Source organism: Lolium perenne, chromosome 3, assembly GCF_019359855.2.
Source record: "Lolium perenne isolate Kyuss_39 chromosome 3, Kyuss_2.0, whole genome shotgun sequence".
NCBI classification, from domain to species: Eukaryota; Viridiplantae; Streptophyta; class Magnoliopsida; order Poales; family Poaceae; genus Lolium; species Lolium perenne.
This window is the reverse complement of record NC_067246.2, coordinates 335,308,133-335,320,225: the sequence shown is the minus strand read 5'-3', so window position 1 is coordinate 335,320,225 and position 12,093 is coordinate 335,308,133.

Genomic DNA, 12,093 nt, shown 5'->3' with positions numbered 1-12,093 from the left:
CTCAATACCTTGCCCGGTAACATAGGTAAGAACCCTTTCTTACTTTCGTCCATTCTAAACTTCTTTAGAATCTTGTCCAGATATGTACTCTGTGATAGCCCTATTAGGGCGTCTTGATCTATCTCTATAAATCTTGATGCCTAATATATACGATGCTTCACCAAGGTCTTTCATTGAAAAACTATTATTCAAATAACCCTTAACATCGCTTAATAGTTCTATATCATTTCCGATCAATAATATGTCATCTACATATAATATCAGGAATGCTACAGTAGCTCCCACTCACTTTCTTGTAAATACAGGCCTCTCCATGACACCGTATAAACCCGAAGTCTTTGATCACCTTATCAAAGCGTCGGTTCCAACTTCTTGATGCTTGCTTCAGTCCATAGATTGAACGCTGAAGTTTGCATACTTTGTCAGCATTTTTAGGATCGACAAAACCTTTGGGTTGTACCATATACAACTCTTCCTCAATGTCTCCATTAAGGAACGCCGTTTTGACATCCATACGCCAAATCTCATAATCGAAAAATGCAGCTATTGCTAACAAAATCCTCACAGATTTTATCTTCGCTACAAGTGAGAAAGTCTCATCGTAGTCAACTCCTTGAATTTGTCGGAAACCCTTTGCGACAAGTCGAGCTTTATAGACAGTATATTACCATCAGCATCTGTTTTTCTCTTGAAGATCCATTTATTCTCGACAGCCTTTCGGCTATCAGGTAAGTCTACCAAAGTCCATACTTTGTTATCATACATGGATCCCATTTCGGATTTCATGGCTTCTTGCCATTTGTTGGAATCTAGGCTCATCATCGCTTCTTCATACGTCGCAGGGTCCTCATCATTGTTATCTACAATCATGACATTTAGACAAGGATCATACCAATCAGAGTGGCACGTTCCCTTGTCGATCTGCGAGGTTCGTAGTTTCCTCGTTCGAAGTTTTATGATCATTATCATTAGCTTCCTCTGTTGCCGGTGTAGGCGGTACAGGTACAACTTCCGATGCTGCGCTACTCGATCAACGAGTATAGATTCATCAATCTCATCGAAGTTCTACTTTTCTTCCAGTCACTTCTTTAGTGAGAAATTCTTTCTCAAGAAAGGTTCCGTTCTTAGCAACAAAGATTTTGCCTTCGGATCTGTGATAGAAAGTGTACCCTATAGTTTCCTTAGGGTATCCTATGAAGACGCATTTCTCCGCTTTGGGTTCTAGCTTGTCCGGTTGTAACTTCTTTACATAGGCTTCGCAACCCCAAACTTTCAGGAACGACAGCTTAGGTTTCTTATTAAACCATAATTCATACGGTGTCGTTTCTACGGATTTTGATGGTGCTCTATTTAAAGTGAATGCGGCTGTCTCTAATGCATAACTCCAAAATGATAACGGTAAATCAGTAAGAGACATCATACTACGAACCATATCTAAGAGAGTTCGATTACGACGTTCGGACACACCGTTTCGTTGAGGTGTTCCCGGCGGTGTCAATTGTGAAAGTATTCCGCATTTCTTTAAATGCATGCCAAACTCATAACTCAGATATTCACCTCCACGATCAGATCGTAGAAATTTGATCTTCTTGTTACGTTGATTTTCTACTTCACTTTGAAATTCCTTAAACTTCTCGAAAGTTTCGGATTTATGTTTCATGAAATAGATATACCCATATCTACTCAGATCATCTGTGAAGGTTAGAACATAACGATAACCACCGCGCGATGCTACGCTCATTGGTCCACATACATCGGTATGTATGATTTCTAATAAGTCGCAAGAGTTCGCTCCATCATACCAGAAAATGGAGTCTTTGTCATTTTTCCCATTAGACATGCTTCGCATCTATCAAGTGATTCAAAGTCAAGTGATTCAAGTAATCCATCGTATGGAGTTTCTTCATGCGTTTCACTCCAATATGACCAAGACGACAAGTGCCACATATAAGTAGAATTATCATTAAGTTTAATTCGCTTAGCATCAATGTTATGTATGTGCGTATCACTACTATCGAGATCTAACGAGAAATAAGCCATTCTTTTGTGGTGCTCGACCATAAAAGATATTATTCATAAAAATAGAACAACCATTATTCTCAGACTTGAATGAATAACCGTCTTGCATTAAACAAGATCCAGATATAATGTTCATGCTCAACGCAGTACATAATAGCAATTATTTAGGCTTAAAACTAATCCCGAAGGTAGATGTAGAGGAAGTGTGCCGATCGCGATCACATTGACCTTGGATCCATTTCCAACGCGCATCGTCACTTCATCTTTCAGCAGTTGTCGTTTATTCTTTAGTTCCTGTTTCGAGTTACAAATATGAGCAACCGAACCAGTATCAAATACCTGTGTACTAGAACGAGAACTAGTGAGATAAACATCTATAACATGTATATCAGATATACCTTCTTTCTTCTTCTTGACAAGGCCGCTCTTCAGATCAGCCGGATACTTGGAGCAATTACGCTTCCGGTGTCCCTTCTCCTTGCGAATAGCACTCAAGATCGTGCTTAGGGCCGTTCTTAGGTTTCATAGGAGGCGTGGCAGCTTTCTTGCCACCCTTCTTGAATTTTCCTTAGACTTGCCCTGTTTCTTGAAACTGGTGGTCTTGTTGACCATCAACACTTGGTGCTCTTTCTTGATCTCAATCTCAGCAGCTTTTAGCATGCCAAAAAGTTCAGGTAACTCCTTGTTCATGTTCGCATATTGTAGTTCATCACAAAGTTCTTGTAACTTGGTGGCAGTGATTGAAGGACACGATTAATCCCAGCCTGTTAGGAATCACTATTCCCAAGTCACTCGAGTTTCTTCGCATGCCCGGTCATGGCGAGCATGTGCTCACTAACGGAGCTGCCTTCTTCCATCATACACCGAAGAAATGTTTCGATGCTTCATAGCATTCCATCGCCGCATGAGTCTCGAATATAGCTTTCAGCTCATTCATCAACTCATGAGGATCATGGTGCTCAAAACGTTTTTGAAGATCGGATTCCAGATCGCACAGGATGGCACACCGAACTTGAGAGTACCGAGTTTTCCGAGTCGCGTAAACAGCTTTTACTTCATCGGATTCATCTTCTGCGGGAGGGTCACCTAGCGGTGCATCAAGCACAAATTGCAGATTTCCGCCGAGAGGAAGATCCTCACATGACGGAACCAAATCGGTGAAGTTGCTACCGTTGCTCTTAAGTTTCTCTTTCTCTAGGAACTGATTAAAATTGATTGGGGACGCCATCTCTACAACATATATTTGCAATAGTTTAGACTAAGTTTATGACATATTGAGTTCAAATTTTAATTCAACATAATTAAAAACCTAAGTGAACTCCCACTCAAAACAATATCCCTCGCATTGTCTTAGTGATCACACGAACCAAATCCACCGCACCTAAACCCGATCATCACGAGAAAAGGTGTGATTTCAATGGCGAACACTCAAAGTGTTCATCATATCAACCATATGATTCATGCTCTACCTTTCGGTATCACGTGTTCCGAGACCATGTCTGTACATGCTAGGCTCGTCAAGGCCACCTTAGTATCCACATGTGCAAAACTGTCTTGCACCCGTTGTATGTACTTATCGAATCTATCACATCCGATCATCACGAGATGCTTCGAAACGATAAGACTTGATAACGGTGCTACTAAGGATGAACACTTTATTATCTTGAGATTTTAGTGAGAGATCATCTTATAATGCTACCGTCGCGATCTAAGCAAAATAAGATGCATAAAAGGATTAACATCACATGCAGTTCATATGTGATATGATATGGCCCTTTTGTCTTTGCGCCTTTGATCTTCATCTCCAAAGCACGGACATGATCTCCATCATCTTCGGGCATGATCTCCATCATCGTCGCGAAGCACCAAGGTCAATGGCACCGTCTTCATGATTGTCCTCCATGTAGCAACTATTACAACTACTTTGAAATACTACTCAACATGAAATTTAAAGACAACCATAAGGCTCCTGCGGTTGCCACAATACAATAATGATCATCTCATACATATTCATCATCACATTATGGCCATATCACATCACCAAACCCTGCAAAAACAAGTTAGACGCTCTCTAATTTGGTTTGCATATTTTACGTGGTTTAGGGTTTTCGTTATAGATCTAATCTACCTACGAACATGAACCACAACGTTGATACTAATGTTGTCAATAGAAAAGTAAATTGAATCTTTACTATAGTAGGAGAGACAGACACCCGCAAAGCCTCTTATGCAATACAAGTTGCATGTCGAACGAGGAACAAGTCTCATGAACGCGGTCATGTAAAGTTAGTCCGAGCCGCTTCATCCCACTATGCCATAAAGATGCAAAGTACTCAAACTAAAGATAACAAGAGCATCAACGCCCACAAACCATTGTGTTCTACTCGTGCAACCATCTATGCATAGACACGGCTCTGATACCACTGTAGGATAACGTTGCATAGAAAACAAAAATTTTCCTACCGCGAACACGCAATCCAAGCCAAGATGCAATCTAGAAGACGGTAGCAACGAGGGGGTATCGAGTCTCACCCTTGAAGAGATTCCAAAGCCTACAAGATGAGGCTCTTGTTGCTGCGGTAGACGATCACTTGCCGCTTGCAAAAGCGCGTAGAAGATCTTGATCACGATCGGTTCCGGCGCCACGAACGGGCAGCACCTCCGTACTCGGTCACACGTTCGGTTGTTGATGAAGACGACGTCCACCTCCCCGTTCCAGCGGGCAGCGGAAGTAGTAGCTCCTCTTGAATCCGACAGCACGACGGCGTGGTGTCGGTGGCGGTGTAGAAGTCCGGCGGAGCTTCGCTAAGCTACGCGGGAAATATGAAGTGGAGGAGCAAAGCTAGGGTTTGGGAGGGGGTGGCCGGCCACTCAAGGGGGGCGGCCAAGCTATGGTCTTGGGGTGGCCGGCCCCCTCCCTTGGCCCCTCATTATATAGGTGGATCCCAAGTGTTGGTGTCCAAGTCTTCGAATAAGACCCGAAACCAAAACCTTCCATAGGAGGGGGCAAACCTAGCCCAACTAGGACTCCCACCCAAAGGTGGGATTCCCACCTCCCATGTGGGGGTGGCCGGCCCCCTATGGTGGAGTCCACTTGGGACTCCACCCCCACTAGGGCTGGCCGGCCATGGAGGTGGAGTCCCTTGTGGACTCCACCTTCCTTGGTGGTTTCTTCCGGACTTTTCTAGAACCTTCTAGAACCTTCCGCGACATTTTATTTCACATAAAATGACATCCTATATATGAATCTTATTCTCCGGACCATTCCGGAACTCCTCGTGATGTCCGGGATCTCATCCGGGACTCCGAACAAATATTCGAACTCCATTCCATAATTCAAGAACTACCATTTCAACATCCAACTTTAAGTGTGTCACCCTACGGTTCGAGAACTATGCGGACATGGTTGAGTACTCACTCCGACCAATAACCAATAGCGGGATCTGGAGATCCATAATGGCTCCCACATATTCAACGATGACTTTAGTGATCGAATGAACCATACACATATATTACCAATTCCCTTTGTCTCGCGATATTTTACTTGTCCGAGGTTTGATCTTCGGTATCACTCTATACCTTGTTCAACCTCGTCTCCTGACAAGTACTCTTTACTCGTACCGTGGTATGTGGTCTCTTATGAACTCATTCATATGCTTGCAAGACATTAGACGACATTCCACCGAGAGGGCCCAGAGTATATCTATCCGTCATCGGGATGGACAAATCCCACTGTTGATCCATATGCCTCAACTCATACTTTCCGGATACTTAATCCCACCTTTATAGCCACCCATTTACGCAGTGGTGTTTGATGTAATCAAAGTACCTTTCTGGTATAAGTGATTTACATGATCTCATGGTCATAAGGACTAGGTAACTATGTATCGAAAGCTTATAGCAAATAACTTAATGACGAGATCTTATGCTACGCTTAATTGGGTGTGTCCATTATATCATTCACACAATGACATAACCTTGTTATTAATAACATCCAATGTTCATGATTATGAAACTAATCATCTATTAATCAACAAGCTAGTTTAAGAGGCATACTAGGGACTTCTTGTTTGTCTACATATCACACATGTACTAATGTTTCGGTTAATACAATTCTAGCATGATATATAAACATTTATCATAAACATAAAGATATAAATAATAACCACTTTATTATTGCCTCTAGGGCATATCTCCTTCAGTTTCCGCCTACAATTAAGAAACTGCTGACGAGGCCAGACAGCTATCTGTGGACCTGATCGAAGAAGCTCAGAATTTAGCTGATCAACGCTCCACCATATACCAGCAGAAGTTCCGACGCTACCACAGCCATCGAGTCCGGAATCGCTCGTTTATGGCCGGAGACCTGGTCCTCCGCCTTCGACAGGTGAAATACCATAAGCTACAGTCTCCATGGGAAGGACCTTTTGTCGTTAGCAAAGTGCTTCACAATGGATCGTACTACCTCGTCGATTTCCGGGAGTTGAAAGACAGACCTACAAATTGGCACCGGAAACGCAAGCGAGAAGATCCGGGTGACATATACGACGAAACAGATCGACCCTGGAACATTTCACAGCTACGTCCTTTCCACACTTAGCATAATTTTCCGAGTATCATACTCTGTAATAGTTATACATGATCAAATGAAATAAAGCTTATGGTTCACTCTTTGAGTCTTTTACCTCCTTTACTTGTTCATTTTTAGATCGTGTATGTTTTTCGACAAAAACCGCAGAGCTGGATATTTCCGCCTAGGCGTGTATGAAAGTTGTGATTTTCAAAAATCGTCCTTTAGGACGTAAGCTGAAGTTTTCTGATGGAAATGTTCTCTGTTGCGAACTCATGGATTCCTAGTAGCGATTTCCGGCACCTAAGCTGGGGGCTTGTTTCCGCGGTTATTGACGGATTGCCATTGGGCTTCGTCGCCGCTGGCGAGTGTTTCCGGCTATAGGTCTTCCGGCTCGTGGAAGGTCAAATGAGCAAGCCGGGAAACAATGAAGTCAGCACTTGCTTTCCGACAAACGAAACATGCAAATAATATTAAAGGATAGCAGGATAAGTTGTTTCCGCCCATGCATAATATGTTTCGTCCCTAGCTACTTAAGAATTTAAGTTATATTACAAACCCTCTTGGGGCCAAAATGATGCATTGTTTTTTCCGCAGGAATAAGTTTTTTACTTCTCCTTAGCCGGAGAAGCTTCAACATTGACTTCAGCCTCTAGGGCCTCTTTTTCTGCATCCTTTGCGGGAGAGGAGGCATCTTCGTCATCTTCTTCTTCATCTGCAGCTGGAGTCGCAGCGCCACTTTGATCCTTCGAGCCCGTCCAAGTGTACTGACTTCCGGATTCGGCAGGTCTGGACTCCGCCTCACGTTCCTGAAGAAGCTCCGCTTCAAGGGGTTCGTCGACTGGAAGAACTGCCTTGTCATAAAATTCGTTATGGCAAATTCTCCGGGCAATGCGCGTGTCGTAACCGACAACTGCATCCAGAAGCGCGTTGACGTCCGCGCCCGGAGGAACACCAGCAGTCACTCGTTCAAGATTCAGCTCCAGATGGTGCGCCAAGCACATGGCCAAAGACATGGCAGCTGCGCCCCGCGCCGAGGAAGCTTGCAGATCCACTACCAATTCTGGAAGCAAATCCATCCTCTCAATGAGCTCGCGCACATCGCAGGTTCGGCTCTCCTTGATATTAAGGTTGTGGCATATCTTCCTGGAGGCGGAGATGAGGTCTTTGCAGTCTTCTCCGGCTAACTGAAGCAGATCATCGCACGGGAACTGGCTCCGGCGTTCTTCATTGTATCCAAGTGGATCTGAAGGGCGCAATTTTGGATAAGTATAGTAAAAATTAGCACAACACATGCACTACTCTATGAGCTTGGAGGACATACCCATGAAGTCGGAATTCAGCAGGTCCCAGCAACCCTCCGCTGTCTCCATGTATTTCCGGAGTCCCCCTAGCTCCTTCTGCTGCGCCTTGATGGTTTCACTGTCAGTTCTTCTCTTGAGCTGGAATTCGCCCTCCTTGCGGATAAGCTCCGAGTTTTTCTCAGCGAGCGATTTCTCCGCCTCGGCAAGTTTTGCCTCAAGAGTTTTCTGGGAGGCACGCAGAGTTTCCAGCTCGGAAGAGGCCGCAGCAAGAGATGAGGATGCACCTGCTAAAAGGATATGTAAACATAATTTGGAATACGGAAAAAACTTGCAAGCAAAAAGAGCGTCGGAAACTAACCTTGAGCTTCCGATAGCTGCTTCTTCAGATCCGCATTTTCCTCTTTGAAGTTTTGAATTTTTTCCGCCTGGCTGAGGGTAACGCGGCGCTGAAGAGCAATATTCTTGTGCAATTCATAATGCAAAGCCTGCTGTTCCTGAAAATTCAGCCAGTGCAGGAGTAAGTTCAACATCTTCTTTATGGTTAAGTCTTTCTGAAGCATTGTTGCCGGAAAATTTCCGCCATAATGCTTGGGGGCTACCACGACATTTAAATTTTCCCTCAGTTTGAATTTTTTCTCTAAGTATCTAGACGCTAACTAAGTTAGTTCCCGCCTAAATACTTGGGGGCTACTGGGGAGGTACCTTTCGTTTGCAGATGAGCTTGTCAAGGAATTGGCCGGTCTCCTTCTTGAAGTTTTGGATTTCTGACGTCTCAGCGTCGGGTTTGCCCCAGGCATTGTTCAGCATTGAGTTGAGCAGATCTTGCTCTAGCTCCCACTTTTCCGCCTCAGTTAGTTTGTTGAAAAACTTTGTGGCGTAGGCTTTGGGGGTGGAGGTAAGATCAGCCGGATCTCCAAAATTCTTGGGGAAGACGACCATATCACTAGTTGCAGCTGCAGATTTGCCAGAAAAAGTGACTTCTGCTTCTTCATGGACTTCTGCTTCAGTTTCTTCAGGGGCAGGGCCTTTGTCGCCGGAACTTTCTCCGCCCGCTCTGCCGCTGCTAACCGGAATTATTTCCGGTGGAGTGGATGCAGCAGGAGCTGGAGATTGATCCGCGGGAGGGGGAGATGGCTGTGGAGTAGGTAAGGGGACGCTGGGCGGAGCTGGCGTCGCGGGCCCAACGGCGGGTGACTTCTTTGTCATATATTTGGTGATAGGCTCTTGGGCGCTGGTCCGCGCGGTGGTGGTACTCGGAATCCTGCAAGCATGCGAGGGAAACACATAAGTAACGAAGTTCACTAAGATGAAAAACGCATGATACCCGGAAACTTACGCCGCTCCCGGAATGTTGGGACGTGAGCGCTTCCCTGCTGTTGTCAGCAGCTTAAGGCGCTCGCGTTCCGCCTTCTTGGAGTCGAGCGGAGGTGGCTTGGTCACTTTGGGTTTCTTAGTGGAGGCCTTGCTGCTGCCTCCGGCTTCAGGGCCGGAAACTTTAGCGCGGGGACGCTTTGAAGGTCGAGGGGCAGCCTTTCGGGGCACATGCACCTCTTCCTCCTTAGGGTCTTCCGGATCCTCCTCCGCCGCGTCACCACTGACGGGTACTCGGAGTATTGCGCGTAGATCTTCCTCCGCCAAAGTATCGAGCTGCGAGGAAGGTTAGGAGAACAAGTTCAAATATGCTAAAGAAATAGGAAGCTGAAGAACGTCAAAGGAGCAAGGGCTTACCGGAGGACATTTGTCGTTGGTGTTGATGTCTTTGATCAGTTCCGGGACCGGCTGGCCCCGGCCTACCTTCACCAGCGTCTTGAATCTCCTTTTTCAGAGAATCAACCGGAAGATCGTGGCGCGTTACCCGGAGAGGATCGTCCACCCCCATGTACTCGCACATCTTGCGTGCGTTGTAGCGGAGAGGCTGGATTCTCCGGGAAAACCAGCTCAAGGTTAGCTGGGCTCCGGTTAGTCCATCGTGGACCAACCAAGAAATCCTCCGAGCTGCCTTCTCCAGGATAGGGGTTTGGGCGAGCGAGGGGATGATGCTCCAGCTAGCAAGTTCTTCTGGAGGGGTGTTGCTGAAGGGGGGGAGTCCGTCGTGGACATTCGGAACTGAAGCGTTCTTCACGTAGAACCATCCGGCATTCCAGTACCGGACGGATTCGTGGGAATCATGGGGCGGATACATACGACCACGTCGGAGCATAATGGTCATACTCCCGCAGTTCAGCATAGCCTTGTCTTTTGTTTCTTTCTTCACTCCGAAGAAAAATTGCCACAATCTGACATCTGGTCGGATCCCAAGATGCCCTTCGCAGAGAGTTGCGAAGTTGGAGAGCAGGAGGTATGAGTTTGGGCAGATGTTGTGGGGCTGGAGCCCATACGTGTTGAGGACGGAGAGGAAAAACTCCGAACAGGGGAGCGATAGAGCGCGCTCGACCCACGCCTTGGTCATGACTCGTTCATCCGCGTCGGGTTTGGGGATGTCGGAGTCGCGCATGAAACTCCAGTGTTCGGAGATCATGCCCTCGTTCTGGAGCTCTCTGAGCTCCGCGTCGGTGGTCTCGCAGGGCCACCATTGGCCCCTCACTCCCTCGCTACTCCGGGCCTTGGAAGTCTTCTTGTTTTCCGCCTCCTGGACTTTCGCTGCCATTCTAGCTTGGCCTTGGAGTTCTTCTTGGAGCTCTTGAGCAGTTGGAATCCGGCCTAATGCGGTACTGGAAGAGGCGGAGAAAGGTTGAGAAAGCCTAATGTCGGAAACGAACGGTGGCAGATATGCAATGGGATCCGGGTAAATTGGTTCCACAGTGCTGGGTTCCGGGCTACTCGGAGAACTACCAGTACAATGCGGAGAACCGTGCGACATGCTTCCGGCTGCACCCATGCAAACTAAGTTGAGAACCCGGAATCTACACTAGTCTACTTCTTCTTCTACGAGGCCGGTGCATGTACCGTTAATGGCGCGGCGGTCCGGCGAAACTCCGGTGAGGTGGAGGTCGACGGACTTGCGGTTCTAGGCCTCCGATGACCACGGATCGGCGGCGGAGAAGTTTTCCCGATCAACCGTGGCGAACTCGGTTCGAGGAGAGGCCTGGAGCGGTGGCGCGCGAAGCTCTCTGTGCAAAAGCTCGCCGGAGATCAGATCCGATGGGCGGCGCGACGCGAGGAGGAAGATGAAGTGGTGAGGATGAGGTGAAAGAATGCTAAGTTACCGCGCGTGGGGGTATTTATAGACCTCGCGCGGAGATTCGTGATTCGGATCTAACGGTGGAAACGGAACAGTCACACCGGCGGATGATCGACACGTGTCTTAAGTCAACATGCGGTAAAACAACGTGGAGGTGATTTAACTGTGCACTCCCGAAATTTCCGGATAAAGATTCGGATCTCCAAAAATTTAGCGCGGGAAAAGAGGAAGTTGTGCGCGGGAAAAGTGAAATTTCCGTTGCATTACCAAGTTAGAAGAAAAGAAGATTTACGGATCATTGAAGCCGGAAACAAGTGAAGTTTTGAAGCTCTTCAAGATTCTCTTCGGATCCGAGCTGAAAGGAGTCGGAGGAATGATGAATCTCGGAGAACTTCGGGGGCTACTGTTGTGGGTATACTTTATGGGTATATCAACGGCATGGCCTAGATCCGGCAAGCCCGGGTGGCCCATAGTAGGTGACGTGGCATGTGGCCCGTCAGGCGCCCAGTTGCTGTTGATCCTGAAGGATGAAGTCCAGCCCAGATGCAGGGAGCCGGATCCCGACCGACCTACGAAAGAGGCCGGATCCGTGAAGGCCCATGAAGTATCCGGATCCAGTACGTACTAAGAGGAAAGGCGGATCCTTGACGTACACGGCAAGACTTTGTACCGTAGTTAGGCAACTTGTATTCCGGCTAGGACTCTCCGTGTAAACCCTAGATCCGTGCGACTTTATAAGCCGGATCCTGGCAGCCCTAGAGGCAGAACAACAACTCATTGTAACAACACGAAAGCGCCCAGATAATACCAGACAAGCAGCAGTAGGCCCTGTCATCGAGCAGGTGTTCCGAAGCTGGGTAAATCGCGTACCACCGTCCCGAGTGCTCTCCGCCCTATGGCCCCTACTTCTTCTCCCCCTCATGAGGATCCCTCCTCCGAGGTACCGTCGATTAGGCAACGACAGCCAGATTATACCGCGCCTGTTGGAGATGCTCTAAAAGCTACAGGCAAACTGAAGA